The sequence below is a fragment of the Ambystoma mexicanum genome, chromosome 6q (assembly GCF_040938575.1).
Source record: "Ambystoma mexicanum isolate Mex_15411 chromosome 6q, UKY_AmexF1_1, whole genome shotgun sequence".
In the NCBI taxonomy this organism is placed as follows: domain Eukaryota; kingdom Metazoa; phylum Chordata; class Amphibia; order Caudata; family Ambystomatidae; genus Ambystoma; species Ambystoma mexicanum.
In genome coordinates, this window is record NC_090937.1 from 1,043,665,628 (window position 1) to 1,043,690,758 (window position 25,131).

Below are 25,131 nucleotides of genomic sequence, written 5' to 3' on the forward strand. Positions count from 1 at the left end.
CAACCAGGAGCCAGTACAAAAGCAAGTGGACCAGGTCACTGGGCTAAATTAACGGAAGTCGATCCTTTGACCTGCATGTTGGATGACGTGCTTTCCTTCTCTGCACACCTCGTAGATCTGGGGTGCAGGTAGACACATGGTGCTGATACCTGGCGTCCATTGGAGCCTACAGGAACTCTGAGGAGGTGTTCTTATCCTCTAACCCGGTGGGCAAAAGGCCCTTGGCGGGCCTGACCAGGCTGTATCTGCCTATCAAGAAACCATACCGTGTGGCACCTCAATGTGGTGTTGGATGCCCTGGCTCATAAACCATTCGAACCTATAGTGTCTGTGGATATCAGACTAGTCACCATTGAGGTGGCTCTCCTGGCGGGCCTTATATCAGCACGCCGGATCAGTGAAATCCAGGCGCTGGTGGCTTCAGAGCCGTATACTACTTTTCATAAGGACAAGGTGGTGCTCACCCCACATTCATTCCTAAGTTTGTCTCCTCTTTTCACATAAATGAGGAGATAGTGCTACCAACATTATTTGCGAACCCCAACGATGACGCTCAGAGGATATTGCACTGTCTGGATGTGAGGCATGCGCAGAGATTCTACCTAGCCAGGACCAAGAGCTTCCGCAAATCAGATGCCCTCTTTGTCACATTTTGGTGCGTCAAAGCCTGGCTGTCAATCCTCCAAAGCTTCCATAGCAAGGTGGAGGGGTATGTCCCTCAAGGAGGCTTAAGAGGGGAAGCACAAACCGCTTCCAGCAAATATGCATGCCCACACAATCAGAGTTAAAGCCATGCTGGTTGCTTTCCAGAAGCATGTTCCGTGGCAGGTTATCAGCAAGGCGGTTACATGGGCTACACCCCCAGCATTCTGTAAGCAAAACTGCTTGGCTGTCGGCTCAAGGTCATACGCTGCATTTGGTCAGGCAGTGTTAAGGAACTTGTTTTCTTAAGGAAGCACCTCGCCGCCCTGGGGCTACATTCAGTTGTACCCACCCATACAGTATGGAGGAAAGGGGAAGGAATGTAGGAGTAATTATAAGTTACTCACTGTAGTGACTAACCTACTCCTAGTCCATAGTCTCATTTCCTCCACACGACCCACCACCCCCCTCAACACCTTAATAAAACTGGTGTCATTGGACAATGTTAATATTGTCGATGCGTCAAAGGGGACTGAGGAGTGGTGCTGGGGGGCAGAGTCATGGGAGCGCATGCTCCCAGAGCCCGCGCCCCAATGTGCATCTAAATTAAAGGGGAAGATGATTTTTCAGGTGAAAAGGGTTCTGTCTCCCGTCCCTAGCGATGGACGCCCATACAGTATGGAGTAAATGGAACTATGGACTAGGAGTATGTTGGTCACTATGGTGAGTAACTTATAATTTTTTACTTTCCTAGGATTGGCATTGATTTGAAAATTCTTTAGTAAAGTCTGTAACAATACTATTCTTTTGAATGCATGTATCCCAGTCCCTCAGACCACTGTGACACTTGTTGGGATTCCCAAGCATGGCAAGGCCATGTCTCTGCGACCCCATGTGCTCTGGGAGCTGCTCAGGGTACAGGTGGCCCGGTTGATATCTAGCCTCTGCCTTTAAATACTTTGGTCTGTAGGTGTCAGTGTAATCTGCAGACCATTTGGATACTGCTTGTGTGGGAGCAGGGTGGGGGCCGAAAACACTGCCATCAGGATTGGTTTCCCTATGAGCTACTTTTGGGGGGAGCTGGTGCCTAGAGCAATAGTCGAAACGTTTTGATTTGTTTGCTCCATTCAGTATTACATGTGGTTGATTCAATAGTTCCTTTATTGGTCACAGAGCACTACTATGTAGACCTGGGGTGGTGGATGAGCATCATTGAATTTTCGTCTGTGAAAGTTCTTGGATACTGACGATGAATGTATTTCCATTGAATATGGGTGATTCTTAGTCTATGAAATGCCTTACAGTTAACAGGGATTTATTTAACTGAGGATGAGCTCATGAAGGAGGTTCTACCCATCAATGGGTGTTTGTCTTTCAATGAGACAGTGGTGGCTGGTAAATATTTTTTGATTTTCTTTAAAATATTTTAGTTTACATGTAAACTTTTCGTTTTATCTTATAACTCATCATTCATATACATTTAGACCATCTGATCATTCATAAGTAGTGGCTATACTTCCTCTTTAGCAAATATGTCCATAATCTTAATCCAAAACTGAGAAATTCTAAAAACCATCTTTTTTTCCTGGCCCAACAGAATCCAGGCCCATCTATCCTCTGGGCTAAGTATTTCGTGTCTAGTCTCAAAATAGGTCCTGCATACATTTCTCTCCTGTTGTAGGTCAGGACAGATCATGATGAGATGGTACAGCGTCTCTATTGTATCTTGGGTTTTGCATATCTTGCAGTATTGGCGGTTTGGGTCTTGTTGTTTGATTCTCACTAGTCTCTCTCTTGTAGGGAGAATATTCAAACGTAGTTTCATGAACAACGCTTGTGTTCCATTGTCTGGAAATAGCAGAAGATATGGTGGAAGTTCATTAAGAGCTCTTCTATTTCAGATACAAGGTTTTCTTTATATTGATTTTTATATCTGATAGTAGCTATCCAGTCATTATACATGATATTTTTCTTAGCGTTTTCTGGTCTCAATTGCAGCATTTCAGTTGCAATATCTTCTTTTGCGAGTATTTGTATCATTTGTTGTTTCCATTGCGTCAGTACTCTCGTGCCAATGGCGTCAGTCTTAGTTTTTTTTTTATACTTTATTTAAATTTTTCAAACAGTAACATGTCAACACAGATCATAAGCTAAAATAATTATCAGAATACCAATAAAATATTAAAACGGAAATTTAATTAGCACAGGTAAAACAAACAATTTGAAGATTACAAATATACAATTAATAATAATCTGACCATTTTACTGTGAAATGAGACAAAATCAAAATAAGCTAATATATTATATGCAAATACACAAAACAAGACGACACAATTAATCCCCCATCAAATGATTCACTCCATCAGATTTAAATCAAAATAAAACCTGTTTTGACAAAATCCATGCATAAAACTCATTAAATACACCCCATTGCTCTTCATAAAGTTCTTTTCTATTTAACGCATCAAATTTGATCTTTTCAAAATGTGAAAGCAGCTGCACCGGTACTATCCATTCCTCAACACATGGTTTTTTCCTTGTTTTCCAAAGGTGCAGAATTTGCTGTGTCGCCACCAAAATGTTAAGCTCACCTGGCTCCCACGGGGGCATCGATCGGACCCGGATAGCTGCGACCTCCTCCAACGTGAAGCGTAGTGCAGAGATGACAGACTGGACTGGACCGCCTAACCTCGTCTGCTTGACCCGTAGAAGTATTCTCCTGCAAGTGGAGAAAGGGATTTAGCCACCTGTGGATTCTAGTAATGGCACCCCACTGTTCTCCCCACTAATCACCACTGATTCACTTTCAGTAAGCTCACCTTATGTTTGTAAATGATGAGCTCTCCATCCTGCGTGGAATGCAGGGGCGTGTAGATACCAGTTACTTCACTGGTTTGAAGGCGTTGGAAGAGTTCCGGATGAATATTGACTCCGAGGTTCCAGCAGAGAACCCGTAAGTATAAAGTTCAAAGAGTTCAATATGTCCGATGTACACTCTTGTACATTCCTTTCTTGTGTTGCAGCTGGGTCCAAGGGAAGATTGTCTTGTGGCAGCTGATGGTGTTCAGGTAAGAGCCTGTATTACCCAACACTGTCCAGCAAAAGATGCGTGTGTTTAAATTGCTGGTTTCTCTCTCCTTACAGGTACGGTGTAAGAAGTTGCGGTTTGTTACAGAATAATGCCTCCGGTTGTTAATCGGGTAAGTCTATGGTGGAGAGGTTGTATTTGTTGGCTTTTTCGGCTCACCTTATGTTTCTTTTGTCCCCTAGATGGTGGAATTTGGCGGAGAAAATGATGGAGGCTGTGCCGGATCGAAAAATGCTGTGAGGACTGGTGAGTATGGCGCAGCGCTGCAGCTGGCGATACGACGCGTGTAGAATAATGTCCTTTTCAAGTTCAAAGACGTGATGGATCCGGAATTCAGGTAAGGATTGAAATAATATCGGTTTTCTAACCTTTCCTCCTTCTTTCTTCTATTGCTAGGAGCTCTGGATTCGAGAAGGGCGTGGCTGAAGACTGGATTCTGACTGCAGGCACAGTGAGCGTTACGCTGCTGGATGCAGAATAACGCGAAGCATGTGCTGCTGTTTGGCCGTGGTTTAAATAGCCTCCAAAGTAGTTCGAGGTAAGTCCCTAGAACCACACCCGAGTAAAAAATAGTCCATGTAGTAAAATAGTCCCATCCAGGCCTCACGTTGGCTTGGATTCATTTGCAGCATGGTCTGCATGAGGTAAGTAAAGACTATGAGCCTTGCGCCTATGGCGCCAGGACTGATTTCTATTATGAGCCTGGCGCCTAAGGCGCCAGGACTGAACCCAGACAGCCCCCAGCCGGGGCTGCTGGGGTTTTATTAAATATCTGGATGCCTGCTCCCGGGGGCTGATGGGCTTGATCCAGATGGCCTTAATGGTGTAAGGTCCCAAATATCTGGGATTGAAAGTTCGAGTTCCCTTTAGAGGTATGTTTTGTAGCCAGCCAAACTTGATCTCCAATCTGGTATTGTGGAGTTTCACTTCTATGTCGATCAGCATTTTTCTTGTATTTCTCCTTTGCTTGTTTCAAGTGTTCTATTGCTTCCTTAAAGGCTTGTGTAATAGTAGAAATGCCTGCAGTGACTCATCTGCACTCTAAGTGTTGAGGCGAATCGAGTTCTGAGGTTCGAGGATGATGTCCATATATGGTATAAAAGGGGTTTTGTCCGGTTCCTGGATGTACGGAGTTATTGTATGCGTATTCGGATATCCAGAAAATATCTTTCCAATTGCTTTCGGTTTGGTGTAGCACACAACGTAGGTATTGTTCAAGAGTCTGGTTGGTCCTCTCCGTCTGACCATCAGTTTGGGGGTGGTGACTGGTTGATAGCCTTACGTCGATTTGCGCCAATTGACAGCATTTCTTCCAAAATTGCGTAATGAATTGACTACCTCGGTCAGAGACCAATACGGAAGGAAATCCATGGATTCGAACAATGTTTTCGAGAAAATCCTTGGCCAAAATTGAAGCGGAAGGTAATCCTTTTAAAGGAATAAAGTGGGCCATTTTGGAAAAAAGATCTACAATAACTAGAATGGTGTTAAATCCATTACACGGAGGTAGATCTGTAATGAAGTCTAAAGACAAGGCGTGCCATGGTGTAGGTGGAATATCCAAAGGTTGTAAAAGGCCAGCTGTTTTTTTTCTTCTGACTTTTGTTTTGGGCGCAGATGCCACAAGACATCACAAATGACTTTACGTCCTTTCGCCAGGTGGGCCACCAGAATTGTCTTTTAATTTTAGCTTCAGTTTTTGTGATACCTGGGTGTCCTTCCATAAGGGCGTCATGATAATTGGAGATGACTAGTTCTTGTAGTTCCTTGTGTGGTAGAAAGACGTCCTTGATAGTAAGGCAGGTCATTGATGAATGAATAATCTTGGCCTGTCTTTACCCAGTCCTGCAGGGCTGCTGGATCGAAAAGTTGTTGGATTTTTAAGTGAATGTTTTCTAGAGTGTGTAGAGTAGTTATGCCAAGAATTCTTTGTTCTGAAATTATAGGCACCGGTTCCGGGTTCGAATATACTTCTCCCATCCCTATTCGGGATAGGGCATCTGCCTTGCCATTTTTACAACCTGGTCGATAAGTGATCACGAAATCGAATTCGGCAAAGAATAATGCCCACCGAAGTTGACGCGATGATTGGGCCTTGGCTGTTTTAAAATACTGCAGATTCCTGTGATCGGTGATTACAGTGATGGTATGCCTGGCACCGAGAAGATAATGCCGCCAAGCCTTGAAGGTGGACTTGATGGCTAATAACTCCTTATCAGTAACCGCAAAGTTTAATTCGGGTGCTGAGAACTTTCTTGACCAGAATGCTACTGGATGAAGTTGACCAGTTTTGGGATCCTTCTGGGACAGGACAGCTCCCATGGCTAAACTGGATGCATTAGTTTCAACTATGTATGGAAGCTCAGGGCGTGGATGCTTTAAGACAGGTGCAGACGTGAATCTCGATTTTAGCTCTTGGAAGGCTCTTTCAGCCTCTTCAGTCCACAAAAAACGTTTGTTTTTTCGCAAAAGTGCTGTGATGGGGTGTACAATATGTGAGAATTCAGGAATAAATCTGCGATAGAAATTAGCAAATCCAAGCATGCTTTGTACCCCTTTAACTGAACTGGGTGATGGCCACTTGAGGATTGCGTCCACCTTTCGAGAGTCCATTCAAACTCCTTTTGGAGTCGGGATACATCCCAGGAATTCATCTTCTGTAGAATGAAAAACACATTTCTCCAATTTTGCGTATAACTTGTGCTGGCATAGTTTCTCAAGGACTGCACGAACGTGCTTAACATTGTCTGATTCTGAGGAGGAGTACACTAGAATATCGTCTATGTATACGACAACATAGACGTCCATGAGTTCACGAAGGACATTGTTCATAAAATACTGGAAGACTGCTGGTGCATTGCACAACCCGAAGGGCATCACCTGGTATTCGAATAACCCGTACTTGGTGCGAAAGGCAGTCTTCCATTCATCGCCTTTCTTTACACGTACCAGATGATATGCCCCTTGGAGGTCTAACTTAGTGTAGATAAAAGTATCCTTTACTTGGTCTAGTAATTCGGGGATCAGAGGCAAAGGGTATCGTTTTTTTACCGTAATCTGATTTAATGCGCAGTAGTCTATGCACTATCTAAGGTCACCTTCCTTTTTAGGCACGAAGAATAGAGCTGAGGATGCAGGAGATTTGGATGGACGAATGAAGCCATTAGCAAGGTATTGGTCCAGATATTGTCGTAAGTGAAGATTTTCGGGTTCCGTAAGGGCATAGATTCTACTGCCTGGAGGTTGTGCACCGAGTACTAGGTCGATTTGACAATCGTATGATCTGTGAGGTGGTAAGGTATTTGCCTGTTCTTTTTGAAAAAATCTTGAAATTCTTGATATTCCTGAGGTAACTGCACAACTGGATTAGTAACGGTGGACAGGCTTTTGTTCAAGGTTTTTTCCAGGTAACAGGTGTGTGCACAATCTGAGAAGGTCACTCTCTTCTCTTGCCAATCAATACAAGGATTATGTGTTTCCCACCATGGCATACCCAGAATTATTGGGAATTGCGGGGCCCTGATTAAATCAAACACAATAGTTTCTCGATGCCCATCTTGACCCAACAGTGTCGGCTCAGTAGTGGAATGAGTTACAGGCCCAGAGGCAATTTCAGTTCCATCGACTGTAGTGATGACATCCGAAGCGGTCTTTTTCGCAAAGGTGTAGATTCATCCTTAAGGCCAATTCGTGGTCCATGTAGTTTCCTACGGCACCGCTATCAATGTATACCCTTACTGCGTGCATACGTGATGGCTGCCTTGGATCAATTAGGACCATTGGTATAATTAGGTGGGAGGTCTGAGTGTCCTTTAAGCTCGGCAAGCGGACTTCTACGCTTGTCGGCGTGGTCGTTTCCCAAATCGGGCTCCATTTGACTTTTGTCAGCAACTCCTACTACTTTCTTGGGTGGTTTTATAGTGCAGAGTCTTTTTGTCTGTGTGAGAGAAGGTTCTACTGTTTGCCTGCTGCTGACTTCAACTTTTTTTGGGCTGTCCCAGTCCACTTTCTATTGTTACCTTTTACCAGCTTAAAATACCCAGAACACCGCGGAACGGACGCAGAGTCTGCTGCAGAGTCTTTTTGTCTTTGTGCTCTGTGGGCTCTACGGACTCCGCAGCCCTCGACCATTCTCACGGCAACTGTTTGCTGACTCTTTGATCTTACCTCATTGATCTCATTGATTCCATCGGAGTGCGCTCAGCTATCAGGATCCTGTCCCTACCCAGGGCACATAAAGACCCCAGCGACCATCACTTTCAACTCCACTTTCAACCCGCACGCCAGGCCTCCTGTCTACAGAAGACCTCGCAGCTCGACGTACTACCAGTGCCGATCCTGCCTCGAGTAAATTTATGCACGCCTGAAAATTATATATATATATATATATATATATATATATCGTCCTGCTCGGCCGACTCGGCGGCGCGTAGAGTCTACACAACAACAGAGGAGCAAGTAGTACCAACGTATTAGAAATGAAACCCTCCATCTTGCAAAAAAAAATCTTACCTCCTGCACTCTCTCCCAGGCGAGTTCTCCCACCCTGCGGGCCTGGTGAACCCTGCAGACCACCCGTGCTGAAGTGAAAGAGCACGCGTCTTGACGGGCCTCGCGACCCTCCTACTGCTTTCAGTGCCGGAGCACGCGCAGAGACAGCTTGGCCACTACTCATCGCAGATAGGCGAGAACAGCAAAGCGAGCACACCTCCGACGGCCGCTCGCGGTCCGCGGCCGCTCCCAGCCCCCCGGAGCTCCTCTCCTGGCTGCGACACTCGGTGCCGTGTCATCAGACTCTACACTCTACTACGGAGCAAACGAAGCAATTACACAGCTCGCTACCGCCTCCCTCCACTTAGTGGCCACTTTCAGCACTGCAACTGCTATTGAAACTGAATTGCAACTGAACTCTCCTGAGAGCCCCTGATCCTCGCAGCCTGATTATGAGCAAAAATCCACCTCCACCCGCACCACCTCATTGATGTGAATATCACCACCGCTGGCGAATACAGAAGGGACCCCGCCCGCTACCAACCACAGCAAAGCCTCTGACAACGCCCTCCATACCACACCATACAGCAGGATCTCAAAAGAAGCTCACCTCTGACTAGCTTCCTCAACTCTCAAATCCGCTGTACACCCAACGGAGCACCCTTCTACTGCCATTCCAAAAGCTATACCACATCATACAGCGGGATCTCAAAAGAAGCTTACCTCTGACTAGCTTCCTCAACTCTCAAATCCGCTGTACACCCACCGAAGCACCCCTCTACTGCTATTCCAAAAGCTATAAAGAAATTAACTCAAACAATTCGCCCAGGAGACCAAAACAGCAAAACCCCTCTACTGTTATCCAACACTTATCTGTATCAGCTTCTCCACCTACGCTGCAGAAAACGAAAAACTCGCCCAAAGAGATTCCCAATTTGTCACCCTTTTATACGAGCTTCCAACCTTTGCAGAACAAAGAACTACCAAAGCTGTACCCTTTGTACCAATACACTAAAAGGTCGGAGCGAACTGAAGAAACTGTTAAACATCGATTTCCTCTGCCAAGAGACCGAAAGGGCTCGTCCCTTGGATCTTGACAGAGCATTCTACATACTTCCTGTCCACGAAACCGGCAAGGGTCGCCCCCTGGACCAACAGTCTGAAAGGTGAACTCACATTGAAGGGACTGCAACGCATTGAACCTCTCTGCCAGGAGACCGAAAGGGCTTGTCCCTTGGATCTTGACAGAGAAAGCATAGCCCCTTTTCGCTCAGGAAACCGAAAGGGCTCGTCCATTGGATCCTGCAGATCACAGGCACAACATCATACCAGCAATCCTGTTAGGAGACCGAAAGGGTTCGGCCTTGGATCCTAACACAGAAACAACTCCTCCTCCAGCACATTTGCGGCTACACCTTATCTACTTTACCTAACCTCACCTGTTAGGAGACCGACAGGGTTCGGCCCTTGGATCCTAACAACCACTTAACAAGTCCTCAACACACCTTGTGCCACAATCCTACCAAGAAGACTGAAAGGACGTAACAATCCGATCCTGTATTACAGCAACACCGCCGCTCCTTACGTCAGGCAAGAAGGCCAAAAGGAATTTTAACCCCTACCCAGGAGACCGAAAGGGCACGTCCCTTGGATCCTGCTCTCTCCACACCTCACAATTGCTCACAAGGCCCACACTTTGGACCTCACAGAATCCCTGGTAACAAACAAAGGAGAAATGTTGATCATCCGACCCAAACGGCAACCAATCGTGTGCCCAAAAAACAAGACAAAGAACAAAACTCACCACCGCTGCCTCACCACCGCTGCCTTGTCTGCCTTAGATTCCTCGCAATTAACCCTGGAACAATCCCTTTCGAGAGCCCACACACCAAAAATGGACTCGATCAACCCGAAAGAGCAGATAGACTTGGACAACGATCATGCACCCAACCCGGAAGTCCCCCCAACAACGAAGACTGCCCGAGTGAATCCCGAGCTCGTTCAACAACAGAACATGCAGACAAATCGACCAAACCAGCAAAACATCCTAGCACAAATTCATACCAATGACACCACAATTGATCACCATGAACTCCAAGTCTCCGAAACCCAGAACCATCCGGAACCAGTTTCCTTACAACCAACATCCCTTACCACCCAACCAACTAATAACCTCACTCAAACAGAAGCTAACTTACGAACCTATACTGAAAGGAAGAAATACCGACATCTACACCTTGGAACCAACTATCAACTCAGAAGCAACAGAACCATTCAGAACCAGTTTCATTACAACCAATATCCTCTACCACCCAACCAACTAATAACCTCACTTCAACAGAAGCTAAATTACGAACCTATACTGAAAAGGAAGAAATACAGACATTGCCATCTTGCAATCAACTACCCACTCAGAATCAACATAACCCTACAAGTGCAGATAGGGATCAACTAGCAACTACCACCAAGGATACTGCGAACATTCACTCTTCACGAACGACCTCTAATAGCAATGCCTCTGTCCTACAGGAAGGACTTAAATCACATCTAGGAGTACAACCACCGCCCATCTCTGCTCCTGAACCACAAGATATAATACCCACTTCATCTCACTAGACTTCCCAGCTTGCCACCCAAGAAGTTTTATCCCTGACTTCGAAAAATCACAATCAGATGAACCAGGATTTCCCTCTACTTTACAAAAACCTCCAAACAGTATCACTCAGTAAACAAAGAAAGAAAAAGCAAGATTAGCCAAATTGGCATGGCTTCACACTCACAACTCCATCAAACTCATTCAACCGCCAGAATATGCTGCAACCCAAACAATCACTAAGGCAAGAAGACTTTCGATGGACATTACAGAAATAGAATCAATCATGGTAAACCTAGACAAACGAAAAGAAATATTTGGTAAAATCGCAGGAAACCATCAATCGCATCTAACCTCGACTCCGTGTACGATACAAGAAATTGGTCAACGACCAATGAAAAGAGAATCTGGAACGAACTCAAAAGGAATCCAAAACATTCCCACACGCTTCAACTATGACACGGATGAATCCTATTACACACCTGATCCTTCGACCAAAAACCAACAGCCTACCCCTCAACCGAGTGCACGTGGAAGTAAAACTACCAAAAAATAGGATCACGAGGATTCCAGCAACCCCAGAATTCCAACCACTATGCTAAACTTACAAAACATGCTCATTGCAGTGATGATGCCCAATTGATGATCCCCTTCATGAAGTTACACGAAACTATGAACGACAACATCAAAGATCAAGCAACCCTTCTGGCTCTCATACATTCAAAACAGATCTACATTGAAAATGTCAACTCTATCGAATCCCGTTTGAATTTTGAAGCAGAACAATCCAACCAATGGCAACAGCGCCTGTCAGAAATAGCAAGAAGCGACCGTCAAGAAAAAAAACAAACTAACCTCAGAAGTGCTAGCCTTCCTTACAGCACACCATCAACATCAAACAGTGCATCCGGTGAACTCAATGATAAAGCAAGTACCATCGGCTCCTCCTGATAACACTCCAACTGCCAACTCACGGAGCTCGAACCATTGACAATTGCCCTCTACAAGGGAAGGCTGCAGACGTCATAAACCCACAACTAGAACCGCAAGATCCCAATTCCTCAACTAAGAACTCTACAGGGCAATACCAGATTTTTCCAAGGAAAAACAAGCACAGGCCACGAAACCAACACAAAAAAAACCTAACCAAAAAAAGGCAAACAGGCTCAAGAGCCTTCCTGAGAACAGTGAAGATGAAAGAAAACTTACCCCCAATACTGACAGCGAAGACGACAGATCAAATACATCAACCATCAACAGAGACGACTTGCTGTCCTTCCGAACTGGACAACACAACAAAACAGAAGCGGGCTAATAAGGCCCCTACAATCTGCGGAACCCTAGAACCACTGATCCCTCCAACAACGATGAAGAACTACTTAACATCTCAACGCACGAAGATCAGTTAATAGAGGATACACCACCGCCTAGACACCTTGCAGAGCCCTCAAGCTTCATTATAATAGACGAATACACTACTGGCTACGAACCGCAACTATTGGACCTTTACGAAGAAATATCTGAAAACTCTTTTCAAGAAATCTCAACTCTATCCTCCAAAACTGACACTTTAATCTCAATAGTAGCAGAATCCTACGACCAAATCTCAGATGACTATCAGATCACGAGCTTCATGCACCAACGATTGCTCGCTGCCTTCATTCGTCAATCCGTTACAGCAAAATCAAATCTATGAAATTCATATTGAAAATGACACAAACCGATCTGAACAACTAATATTGAACAGAACCAACATCTTGCGCCTCTTCGGTGCAATTCCGCAATTACGAAAAATAACAACAAAATAAATTGATCTCATAACATTCAAAGACGACAATCATCTAGATAAGATAACTGCAGAACTTTCTGACCCAAGAGACCAAGAGTTGATCCTATCAAACCGCTGCCAACTCCTCAATCTTGGCTTTAAATGCTGGGCCTCTACAACAACAAGAAAATACCAACCAAGAACCCACATGAGCAAGTACAGCGCTGATCACACAGAACCCCTAACCTCCAACACTCGCGCTCAACAACCTGAAGATCGGAACAAATCAGAACGAGCCTTCAAAAGAATATACGACTGCGAAACTTCTACTATAGAAACCGTATCTTCAAGATCTTCTTTCAACTCTCAATCATAACAACCACTGAGACAAGATGTCACATGGTCACTCTGCTCATAGAACACTAGAGGGAACCTCCACTTGTTCACCCATCCTTCAACCGATCTAGAAAATTATCAAATCATATGTCTACAAGAGACCTGGATCAGCGAAACGCCAGCATGTGATGGATTTCTCACTTATCTCAAGCCCGCAATAGTCAAACAAGGAAGACCAGCATCAGGACTACTCGCACTCATCAAAATACATCCTCAATGGACAGTACTGACCAGCGAAAACATCAACCCGTGGACACAACTAACAATAATAAAGATGATTGACAATCACCAGACTCACAAATAAAAAAGAAACAAGAATTGCAATACTAAACATATATTGGAATCCTGCAGCAATAACAACCGAAAGATTAATCGATGGAGTATTTATCACAATCGATAAACTAGCAGGAACTCACTATCAACTTGAATTAATACTCTGCGGAGACCTCAACATTCACTTATTTACTCAGAACGGCACTCCTCAAACTCAACTCTCGCCAAAAGCAATTAGATGGATGAACGAGATCTCTGCTGGGGATCTCATCCACTTAAACCACGCGAAGAACAACTCGACACTGTATGTCCCAACCTGGGCTAGAGGAGCTTCAACTGCAACCATCGACTACATATTTCTCTCTCAAACCCTGCACGAATCGGTCAAGTCAGCCCAAACCAATAGTCTCTGACAAAAGCAATCATAGTCCACTAACAGTTCACTCACATTCCTTCGTTAATCTAATTGCAACTCCAATATCGTGCCCAGTAGAACTCGATGGAACATTCTCAAGGCTCTGCATTCCTCAAGCAGCGATACCTGAACTACCGATCAAACTCCTTGCCTCAAAGAAAACAGACACAGAAAAACTGAACTATGATTGCCTCCTACTACCTTTCCAACAAACTGTCAGAAACCGACCTCAAAAAATCCATCTCTATACATACAACCATGAAATAGTTGAAAAGAAAAAATGCTTAGCAAAATCACTAAGGCAGATGAAGAAGGAAAAAAACGGCAGAAAACATCATGCAGATTACAAAACTGAAACAAAGATACAACAACTGGAAAAAATCGCACCAAAAGATCCTCTTGCAAACAGATGCAGAAACAATAATGAAGACATATAATTCAAACAATTCCAGAGAACTCTGGAACCTCCTTAATGACAACTCACAAAAGCAACACAAGCTAACGGCCAACATATCAGAACAAACCTGGATTGCACACTTCTCATCAATCTATGCAACCCGACCATCTCAACCTAAAGAAGAAACAAATAACATACCGACATGGACAGTAAGATTTGACTACGATGACCTGATTTGCATGATTAAAACTCTAAAACTCTAAGTACATCAAGAGCACCTGGCCCCGACGGACTTTCAAATGCTGTACTCAAGCAAGACCCTCCAGCATGGGCAAACTTCATGTGCCAGATAATATCCATCATAAAAAGACTCCACCAAATCCCAAATTCTTGGAGATCAGCCATCATCGTTCCCATCCACAAACAAGGACCCCGCGATCAACCACAAGACTTTCGGCCAATCGCCCTTCTGGGCCCACTTGGAAAACTTTTTGCGACAACACTACTAAGACAACTAAACACATGGGCCACACAAAACGGCCAGATTTCAACACGACAAACGGGTTTCACTGCCAACGTAGGAACCAATATCAATCTGCTGCTCCTACATCTCATCAAATACAAAGCTATCCACAACAAGAACACATTATATGCTGCGTTTATTGACCTGAAGATGGCCTTCGACGCTATATCACGGCACAAGTTATGGGCGAAACTTAAAACATGGAACTGCCCCTCAAACATTCTGGAACCAATTATCTTACTATTTTCAGAAACCTTGATAAAAGTAAGACTTACTAAGCAAGGCACAACCACCAAACCGATCACCACATTGAATGGCCTAAAGCAAGGGTGCCACTTAGCAGCAACCCTTTATAATCTGTTTACATCGGATATTAACCAGCACTTAATCAGTACTCAAACAAATCCGCCAAAACTAAATTCCACTCCTGTCCCTGTCATGGCATATGCCGACGACATTGTCTTGCTTGATAAAACTGCCTCTGGTCTTCAAGTCGCCTTAACATCACTGAGTAATTACATGTCCAATAATGAATTAACAATCAACATCTCAAAAACAAAGACAATGACTCTAAGCAAACCACAATCGAAAAAGACACACCATCCAGTATTCAACATCAGTGGAACCTGTTTAGAAAGCGTCACAACGTTCAAATACCTTGGCATAACAATCAATCAAAGACTGAAGAACAATGGTTGGACACATTAGATCAAAAGGCACAAACACTGGCACGCCAAGGTTGCATACTCCACAGAAAATATGGAAAATTTTCATTCAGACCTATCATCGCTTATTACAGACTGAAATACATCCCAACAATAACCTATGGAACAGAAGCAATGATAAACACCGAAAAAGTAAACTGGATGAAATTTGAGTCAACCTTTTGGCGAAAGATTCTCCATCTCCCTCCAGACTTTTCCAATGCCGAGGATACGACATGAACTGGCAATCCAATCTATAGGATCTATTGTACGATGGAAAAGATTGGACATTTATCGAAAAATCCTATCTGATGGAAAAACTCCTGCAATCCAAATTCTGAAATCGCAACCGAACGCCTTCAACAACACGGTGCTAGAAACATGGAAAAAATCCATCACTAAAGAAATGGAAACGGAAGAAATAACTGAAGAACTCCTAATCATGCGGCCACAACATGCCAAAACTAAACTTCTATAGAATGACTGGATCAACACTATCCAACTGAAAAATACCTACAAACAGACGCTTTAATGTAACATGGACAACAGAAAAATACATCAACCTCCACCGTATCTTCTTCTATTCCTGGACCAAACCATCAAGTCAAGATTTTTAAGAATTCACCTGAATATTCTACCAACAAAATCCTACCTTGCAACAACAAGGCAAATTGTCAGAACAGAAAACTACTGCCGATTCTGCAAAAACGAAACCATACCGGAAACCATATTCCACCTGGTTATGGAATGTCAGGTCCTCACACAACAACGCAAACAATTCGGAACCTACTTCAATCTCTCAACTCAACAAATGAGTACAGAAGAAAGATGGGGCGCTATCCTCAGCGGCAAAAACAACAAATACATATACACAATTACCTTGTTTCTCACCAGCATCCTGGAACTGAATGCAAAAGATGCTTAAATACTGAATTGAGCACAAAGAAAAAGAAACAATGGAAAAGTTTGTAATCAAATTAAAAAATCAAAAAACAAAATAGGGCAATCCGTAGAAAATGTCCTGCGGTTCCACAGTACAAACACAATTGCATCTGCCGTCTTTTTTCTCTTCCTTTTGAGTTAAGGGTCCTTTTGGGGGTAACATTGGGTTTAACCCATACCCGACTCTCGAACTTGGCTCAAACAGCCTTTCTATTCTGAAGTCTGTGGTCTAACTGGACCACTAAGTCTATATATTCTGCGCAATCCTGAGGTGGGTTCACAACTTGAGGCAAAACATCTTTGAGTTCTCCCCGAAGCCCACGATGAAATAATGTTTTGTTTCGCCTCAGGCCATCCGGTTTCCACCACCAACCTATTGAAGGTTGCGATATAGGTTAGCAGACCCTGATTACCCTGTCATAGGGATAAAGGTTCGTTATCCAGGGCCGGTCCCTGTGAATGTCTGGTGAACAGTCTTTCCATGCTTCTTTGAAAACCCTGAAAATTCCGAAGAAGAGGGTCATCCTGGTTGACTAGTGGAATTGACCAGTCAGCTGCGCTGCCACTAAGATTTGATAGTACAAAGGCTACTTTGGCTTGGTCATTTGGGAAAGCTCCAGGTCTGCATAAAAAGTGTAAGCAGCATTGATTCATAAACACTGGAAACCTTTTTGGGTCCCCAGCAAAGCGTTCGCGTGGAGCCAAAGGAATAGCCCCTGGTAGGATTACTTACACAGGATTGCTCCAAGAAACAGGAGCTGGGTTTCCCCCCCGAGTCCAGGTAGGGGTATTTGCCCAGCTTGATTTTGCAGCAGTTGTCTAGCAAGATCTGTGCGTTCCTTTGACACAATCAGTTCTCTCCTGAGGGCATTAGTCTCTTGGCGCGCAGAGTGCACTTCCGCCCTAAGTTCCCCTAATAATTGGGCTAGTTGGTCTGTTTCGGAGGTTTCCATAACGCCTGGGTGGCGATTTGTAGATAGGCTTCGCGTTCTGTTACGCTCACCTGGCTCCCACAGGGGCGTCGATCGGACCCGGACAGCTGCGACCTCCTCCAACGTGAAGAGTAGTGCAGAGATGACAGACTGGACTGGACCGCCTAACCTCGTCTGCTTGACCCGTAGAAGTAGAGTGGAGAAAGGGATTCAGCCACCCGTGGATTCTAGTAATGGCACCCCACTGTTCTCCCCACTAATCACCACTGATTCACTTTCAGTAAGCTCACCTATGTTTGTAAATGATGAGCTCTCCATCCTGTGTGGAATGCAGGGGCGCGTAGATACCAGTTACTTCACTGGTTTGAAGGCGGTGGAAGAGTTCCAGATGAATATTGACTCCGAGGTTCCAGCCGAGAACCCGTAAGTATACAGTTCAGAGTTCAATATGTCCGATGTTCACTCTTGTACATTCCTTTCTTGTGTTGCAGCTGGGTCCAAGGGAAGATTGTCTTGTGGCAGCTGATGGTGTTCAGGTAAGAGTCTGTATTACCCAACACTGTCTGGCAAAAGATGCGTGTGTTTAAATTGCTGGTTTCTCTCTCCTTACAGGTGCAGTGTAAGAAGTTGCGGTTTGTTACAGTATAATGCCTCCGGTTGTTAATCAGGTAAGTCTATGGTGGAGAGGTTGTGTTTGTTGGTTTTTTCGGCTCACCTTATGTTTCTTTTGTCCCCTAGATGGTGGAATTCGGTGGAGAAAATGATGGAGGCTGCGCCGGATCGAAAAATGCTGTCAGGACTGGTGAGTATGGTGCGGCGCTGCTGCTGGCGATGCGACGCATGTAGAATAATGTCCTTTTCAAGTTCAAAGACGTGATGGATCCGGAATTCAGGTAAGGATTGAAATAATATCTGTTTTCTAACATGTCCTTCTTCTTTCTTCTATTGCTAAGAGCTCTGGATTCGGGGCGTGGCTGAAGACTGGATGCTGACTGCAGGCACGGTGAGCGTTACGCTGCTGGATGCAGAATAACGTGAAGCATGTGCTGCTGTTCGGGCGTGGTTTAAATAGGCTCCAAAGTAGTTCCAAGTAAGAAGTCCCTAGAACCACACCCGAGTAAAAAAGAGTCCCATCCAGGCCTCACGTTGGCTTGGATTCATTTGCAGCATGGTCTGCATGAGGTAAATAAAGACTATGAGCCTGGCGCCAGGACTGATTTCTATTATGAGGCTGGCGCCTAAGGCGCCAGGACTGAACCCAGACAGCCCACAGCCAGGGCTGCTAGCGTTTTATTAAATATCTGGATGCCTGCCCCCGGGGCTGATGGGCTTGATCCGGATGCCCGGGGGTAGGCATCATGACACAAAAGGACCTTATTAACCCAAAATAATGTTGCAAAACTCAGATGGTGTGTTACAATTGAAGATTTCAAAAGTACAGTTAATGGTGTTCTTTGCAAATTTATTTTCCAAACTAAATCAACCCTATCCAGAATATCACTCCAAAAACTCTTAACCCTTACACAACCCCACAACATATGAAGCATAGTTCCTTTTTTCCTTGGAGCAACTCCAACATACATTATCAATTTTTAATCCCAATCTGTGCATTTTATCTGGGGTCCATAAATGACGCAGCAAGATCCTTTGTTAAATATAACACAGATTCAAATTAATTTTCATCCTAACCGGGACCTACCATAAACTTTCCCAATCTTTCATCATAATGTCCCCACCTATTTCTTCAGACCACGCAGTCCGCAAACTATCCCATGCAAATTTCTATCTGGAAGACTTTTGAATAACTTAACCCCACCCGAGGAGCAACAGAAGGTAAATTAAATCACTCCAGTCTTTCTGACAAAGGTACATCAAACATTAATAATCTCTCTTCTATTACATTTTTTAACAAATGATATCTCCTTAGCACACGGTTTTAAAAACTCGAAAGAAAACATTCCCTCCCCTCACTAGACAGCTCTTATTAGCAATATACCTTTATTAATCCAACTTCTCCAACATAACATATCAATCTGTAGTCCTGGATTCTGCCAGATGGAGGCCTCCTCATACATGCAAATTCCCTGTCCACAACCAGTGAAGTGATTGCATCTTTGGTAGCAAGTATTGTTTTTAAATTAGTTGCTAATAGTTTTCAAGAATAGGGTAACCAAAGCCCCCATTGCCTACACTTGAAATTATCAAATAACAAGCTATTCTAGGTCTTTTCCCTGAACCCCATAAGAAATTTTTGAAAGACTCAGTCTTAGTTCTGAAAACCTCGAGTGCAGGACTTGTTATTTGCTGGTTATCTTCCGGTATTTATCTATTTTTTTTCCATATTATGATTCAAGTGAGGGATTGCAAAGCTATCTTAAAACGGTTCCGTGCCACAGGGAAGGAGTGTGGCAACTGCATTATTTTCCACGTTTTGCTTCCGTAGGTCAAAACGGGAATCGGTTTATTCCACAAAATGCTATGATCGGTTTATATGAGTCCAGTGACTGATTACAATCCCCAGATATTTATAGGTTGTAACTATATTAAGGGGACAGGAATCGATGTATAGCACTGGCTTTCTTTCCTTCTGCTGAGGTTTTGTAATGGCCATGATTTTTTTTTTTTAGAAATGTTTAATTTTAGCTCATCTTTAGCCATATATTCTCCCAGCGCATCAAGATTATGTTGTTGGCCTCTCGGCTTCTTATCGAGCAAAATGATGTCGTCCGCATACATCATCAAGGATAAGGTTGTTGAATTTATTCTTGGCGGATTTGTTATCTCTAAAATCATTTCCTGTTGTAAATCTGCTGTGAACAAGTTGAAAAGCGTCGCCGCCAGCGGGAATCCTTGTTTAAGGCCATTCCAGGTCTCTATGTATGCGGTTAATACCCCATCCTTGGTTAGCCTTACTCGTATCATAGTTGTTGTGTAGAGTAATTTTATTGGTTGTAGTATATACGTCGGGCATTTCTATATTTCTCATGCACTTTTAGTGGATCCACAAATATTGGCGTTTTCAACTGTGGATATACAAATTGCCTCTCTTCTTTGGTTAGTGGGCGTGGAACTGTATCCGCCACATTTCTTTGTCGATCTCTTAATGAAATGTTCTGTGCTCTGAGTTGGTTTAAGTTACTTGCTGTTGTCCTCTCCAGATTCAGATCGCTTTGTAAATAGTCGCCTGATATCTCATCACAAGTGAGCTCTGTGTTGCTCAGAAGTATTTTGAACAGACCGATATTGGTCCAGAAGAATCATATCTATGACATCCTGTTCTTGAATTTAGACTGAGTCATCCGAATTCGATTCTACTGTATACTTTGACAGTTCCAGTAATTCAGCTTGTTGTTTTACCTCGTTTTGTTAATATAATTTCCTTGCAAGGTATTTGAGTTGTACAGAATGCCAGTCCTGGCCGCACCTAAACTCCCCAAAGCGAAGAACGTATCGTGTCCAGCGGTACTTTCGAAAGAAAGATCAAACTCATCATGTTCGAAAAAAAGGCGACTCACCTGCCGATTCGTCAGATTTCATAGGAACGCACGTGATCCAGTTTGGCCTTTCTTTGTTCTATTTTTATTTCCTTTTATGTTCCCTTGTCCATTCTGGTTTGTAAATATCTCGAAAGACTGAGGCTCGTTTTGCGACATAGCTCGCATTGCCTTTTTTGGTCTTGTTGTTGTAACTGGGTGACAGTCGAGGGGTTCACATTCTCCGGCTTTATTGCTGATAACTGTTGTTCAGTCTGGGCTGGGACTTTACCCAGACCAGGAGATTTAGTCAGTTTTGTTGTAAATTTGTCATTTCTTTCATAAGAGACATGAGGGCGGCTGTTGCTTGTATTCTTTCTATTCAGTCTGCGCTTGCAATGTCAGCCAATCTATTTTGCCATAGTCGACTCATCTCAGATTCTTGATCTAGACATTGCTGTATTTGGATGATGAAGTTTTCAATGTGGATCTGTTTCGTATGCATCAAGGCGATTAAAGTTGCCGGGTCCTTAATTGCTTCAACGTTCGCTTCATGAAGTTTTAGATATGGAGAGGGCAACCAAGATGGCCGCATCTTAGCGAGCTCCCGCATGGCCCAACATCAATCCTGATGAATCTGACCCAAATCAGTACCCTTTTGCCCTGACCACCTACCAGCCCCGTAAGCGGCACGTCACCCAGTATACCAGCGACGTTCCGTGTAAAAACAGAGAAGTGGCCACCCCAAATGAAGCCATTCCACTCCGACACCGGAGGCGGGTCTACGGGCCCAGGGGCCGAGAGACAACAAGGGGCTGCCCGCAACCGCGCTGTGACCAGGCGGGAGATTATGGCTGGCCCCCAACACACTCCTTAGAGGCACGATCCAGGTGAGCCTCGTCAAACAGCGGCCGGGGCTGGTGTGAGTGCCTCCCCCACACCTCCTTCCCCTGCGGAGACACCATCGCGGCCCAGCGCCAGCAGCCATGACGACCACGGGTCGCCTTCAGGCCGTGGTTTATGCCGAGGAGCGGTGGGAGAGGTGGATTTGCTCCCGCAGCGGTAGCGGAGGGGCACAGGAGACACAAGCCCTCAGAGCTACCCCCATCCCTATCGCGCTGCTAGGTCCAGATGCGGCGCCCCCCTCGCTCCGCGCCCAGGAGGAGGGAAGAAGGGGGAAAAAAGTGCCTCGGAAGCCTCAGACGGGGGCCCTCCCCCACGGGCGGCAGCCATCCAGCAATGGTGCCTGAACGACCAGAGGAAGCCCGCAACGGACGCCCCACTGCCCATCCATCACAAGCAGGTACGGCGCATGCTCATGTCCTAAGAGCCTGGGCCCCCGCACCACTACTGTGTTCTTCCCACGCCCGAACAGACTGCAATCCAGGGGGGAGAGGGAATTTTTTTTTTTTTAATTAAAAAAAAAAGCGCCCCTCAAGCCAGCTCCCCTCCAGCATCACCCCTCAGCCGCACGCAAGCTCCGCGCCTCAGTTCACCCTCCCTCAACAGACGGCCGCAGACATCAGCTCTCTTACTCAACGGCCGAGAGAAGCGAGCTCAAAGATGCACCACCAGGAAGGCGGCGTACTTTCCCCCCAGATCCTACTACTAAACCCATAGGCCCTCCCAGGTGCCTCACAATCGTAGACTGCACCAGAACCAGGCACCACTTCCAGCTGTCTTGCCCCAGAGGGCCATTTCTCCATCACCAGCTGTCCCCACACAACTCACATTTCACTCCGGTGCCAAGACATTGCAGCCGCAAGCCAATTCATCCACGAACATCACTTTTCACGCTGGGCCACCTCCAGCCACGAAAAGCCAATGGGGAAAACTGACAAATCTCAGAGGAAACTCACCTTTGAGACTGGAACAGCCCCTAAGACCCACAGGCTACAGGAAGATCTGGAACCCCCCAATACCTGACTCACACCAAATGGATGAGGAACCTCCGCCATCGATATCAAAGGACTCCTACTAGACCTGAAAGCAGGCATTGGAAGCTTAAACAAGATGGACGGACTCTCCTCCAAAGTTGATCTCCTTCAGCACCGAATGGACACCCAGACCGAGCACCTGAACGAGGTAGAACAATGCGTCTCCAGTCTAGAAGATGGCGCAGCGACCCTCGCGGCAAAAGTCACCCAAATTGAAACGCAAATGAAAGCAACTAACGCCAGATGTGAAGATTTGGAAGGTCGCTCCAGAAGAAATAACATCAGGATTGTTGGAGTGAGAGAACACTAACCGCAAGCCAAAATGGAGGACTTCATTGAGTCGCTCTGCACCACCCTGTTCAGTCGAGAAGCCCTCTCTCACATGTTCGTGGTGGAGAGAGTCCATAGAATCCCATCCACTAAACCCACCCCAGAAGCTCCCTCCAGGCTGATAATTGCGAAGTTACTCAATTATAAAGACCATGATACCATTCTCTGGCTGGCCAGAGAGAAGGGCGAACTACACCACGACGGATACAGGATCCACTTTTACCCCGACTTCTCCCCGGCAGTCCAGTCGCAAAGGAGATCCTTTACGTCCATCAGACAAACTCTCAAATACAATCAAATATCGTATTCTATGCTCTTCCCTGCACAGCTGAGAATACAACACGGTGGTAAAGTCCACATCTTCCTAATACCAGAGGAAACAAATGCATTTCTGGATCATGCAGGATGTCCGGGGCCAAATTCCAACAAGGCACGTGCGCAGAGGGAAAGATTCCACAGAAAACCAACATAACCGACTCAAGGTCAGTGGCTGTCATGATTCCTGCCCCTCATGTCACCAGCCCTCCAAAATGTTGTGCAGGAATCAGGCCACGATCATCTACCTGGCCCTTAAGGGCCTCTCCATCCCTCCAAAGACCCACTTGGAGTCAGACCTGGAGCCGGTGGCACCAGACACACACACACACACTTCCATAGGATGGCAGTGAGCATTGGACTTGTAGTGCATAGGTGGGACAAGATGGATGACCCCACTTGCTCCGGTTCCTAGAACTGCATATGCAGTCTAGCTTTTTGGGTGTGGTTCAGCCCAGAGACACCTGGGATACCCAGAAACTATTTAAGCCACGCCCAGGCCGGGAAGCACGCTTTGCGTTTCTCTGCACCTGCAGCGTGACACTCACCGTGTTCGGATCGGTCTCCAGAAGGCGTACACCTTTCATCTGCGCTCAGCACCTGCAAGAACAAGAACACCATTAGGAATTGCCTTACATTGTGGAGCATCTGCCCATCTTCCATCGCTTCTTCAGTTCTGCGGGCTCCTTCGGCGGTGTTATCTTCTTGCCGGCACGCCGCTTCCTAGGGAAAAGAACAGAAAGAAGACATTAGTAAGCATTCTGCAAACCTTTGCTTACTTAAAGACTGTACTAGATTCAAACGCTTACCTGAATCCAAGCCGTTCTGGGGAAACTTCATCTCCGGAGCTTCTCTTCCATCTGCAAGTGGGAAAAGAAACACCAGGTTAGCTTTGGAAAGCATTGAGAGACGCCACATATTGCGCTACTCACCGCGTTTCTTTTTCTTAACAGGCGTCCACACTGAAAACATTGCGGCACCTAAATACACAGAAAAACGAACTCTGTTCAATACAAGTACGAAGAGGTCACATCGCGCCCTCACTAACCTTCAGTGTTACTCAACTCGAGCAGCACGTCGTCATCCCCGGATGCCGGCAATCACCTGGGGAAGGAAAGGAACGAGAATTGGAGAACTGTTCATAGAGACTCTTTATACTTACCCGACGGACTCTCGCCAGTGAAGTAACTAGGCAGCAACGAGCCCGCATCAATCAATGCACCCCCTGCGCTGAAAGCAGGACGGAGAGCACACTACACAAGAAAACAAGGTGAGGTGTGGACCAAGGGTAAGGGTTGGACCCCGGGGAAGAAGGGGTTCGAGCATGCAGGGACAATATAGAGTTAAACCCCACCAATCCTGTGTTTCAGGCCCAGTCTCGGTCGAGTAGACTTCAGGGAAGGGTTTGATGCGCTTTAAAGAATAGGAACCAAGATGGACTTATACTAAGGAGCTATGAAAGTACAAGATACCCAATGGGACAACCACCAGAACAGGGCGACTTCCACTCTGATTGTTGTGCGCCCGGACACTTGACTTTCTTCAAAAATATCAGCACATAGATGATTATCACTACAATTATCACAGACAATATAATGAGAAGAATTCAGGATGGACACAAGATTCTATAATGCAGTTCTGGATCGGTTGAAATGGATTGAATAGGATTACTTTAAACTAAGAGATGACTATGGACAGTTCTATACTAAATACTCACTCCTATGGCTTTGGAATGGAATGGGCCCGACAAAGATCAGGGTTTAGACTTCACTCACCACCGGACATGTCTCAGGCACTGGGTTCTGCTTTCAGCAAGGCCCTCTGGTCTGCGCGGCCTCTTGGACTGGATCTGACAGGTTCTGGGTTACAGCTCTGCTCTGCGGGTCTGGATCTTGGTTCTAGCACAGGATTC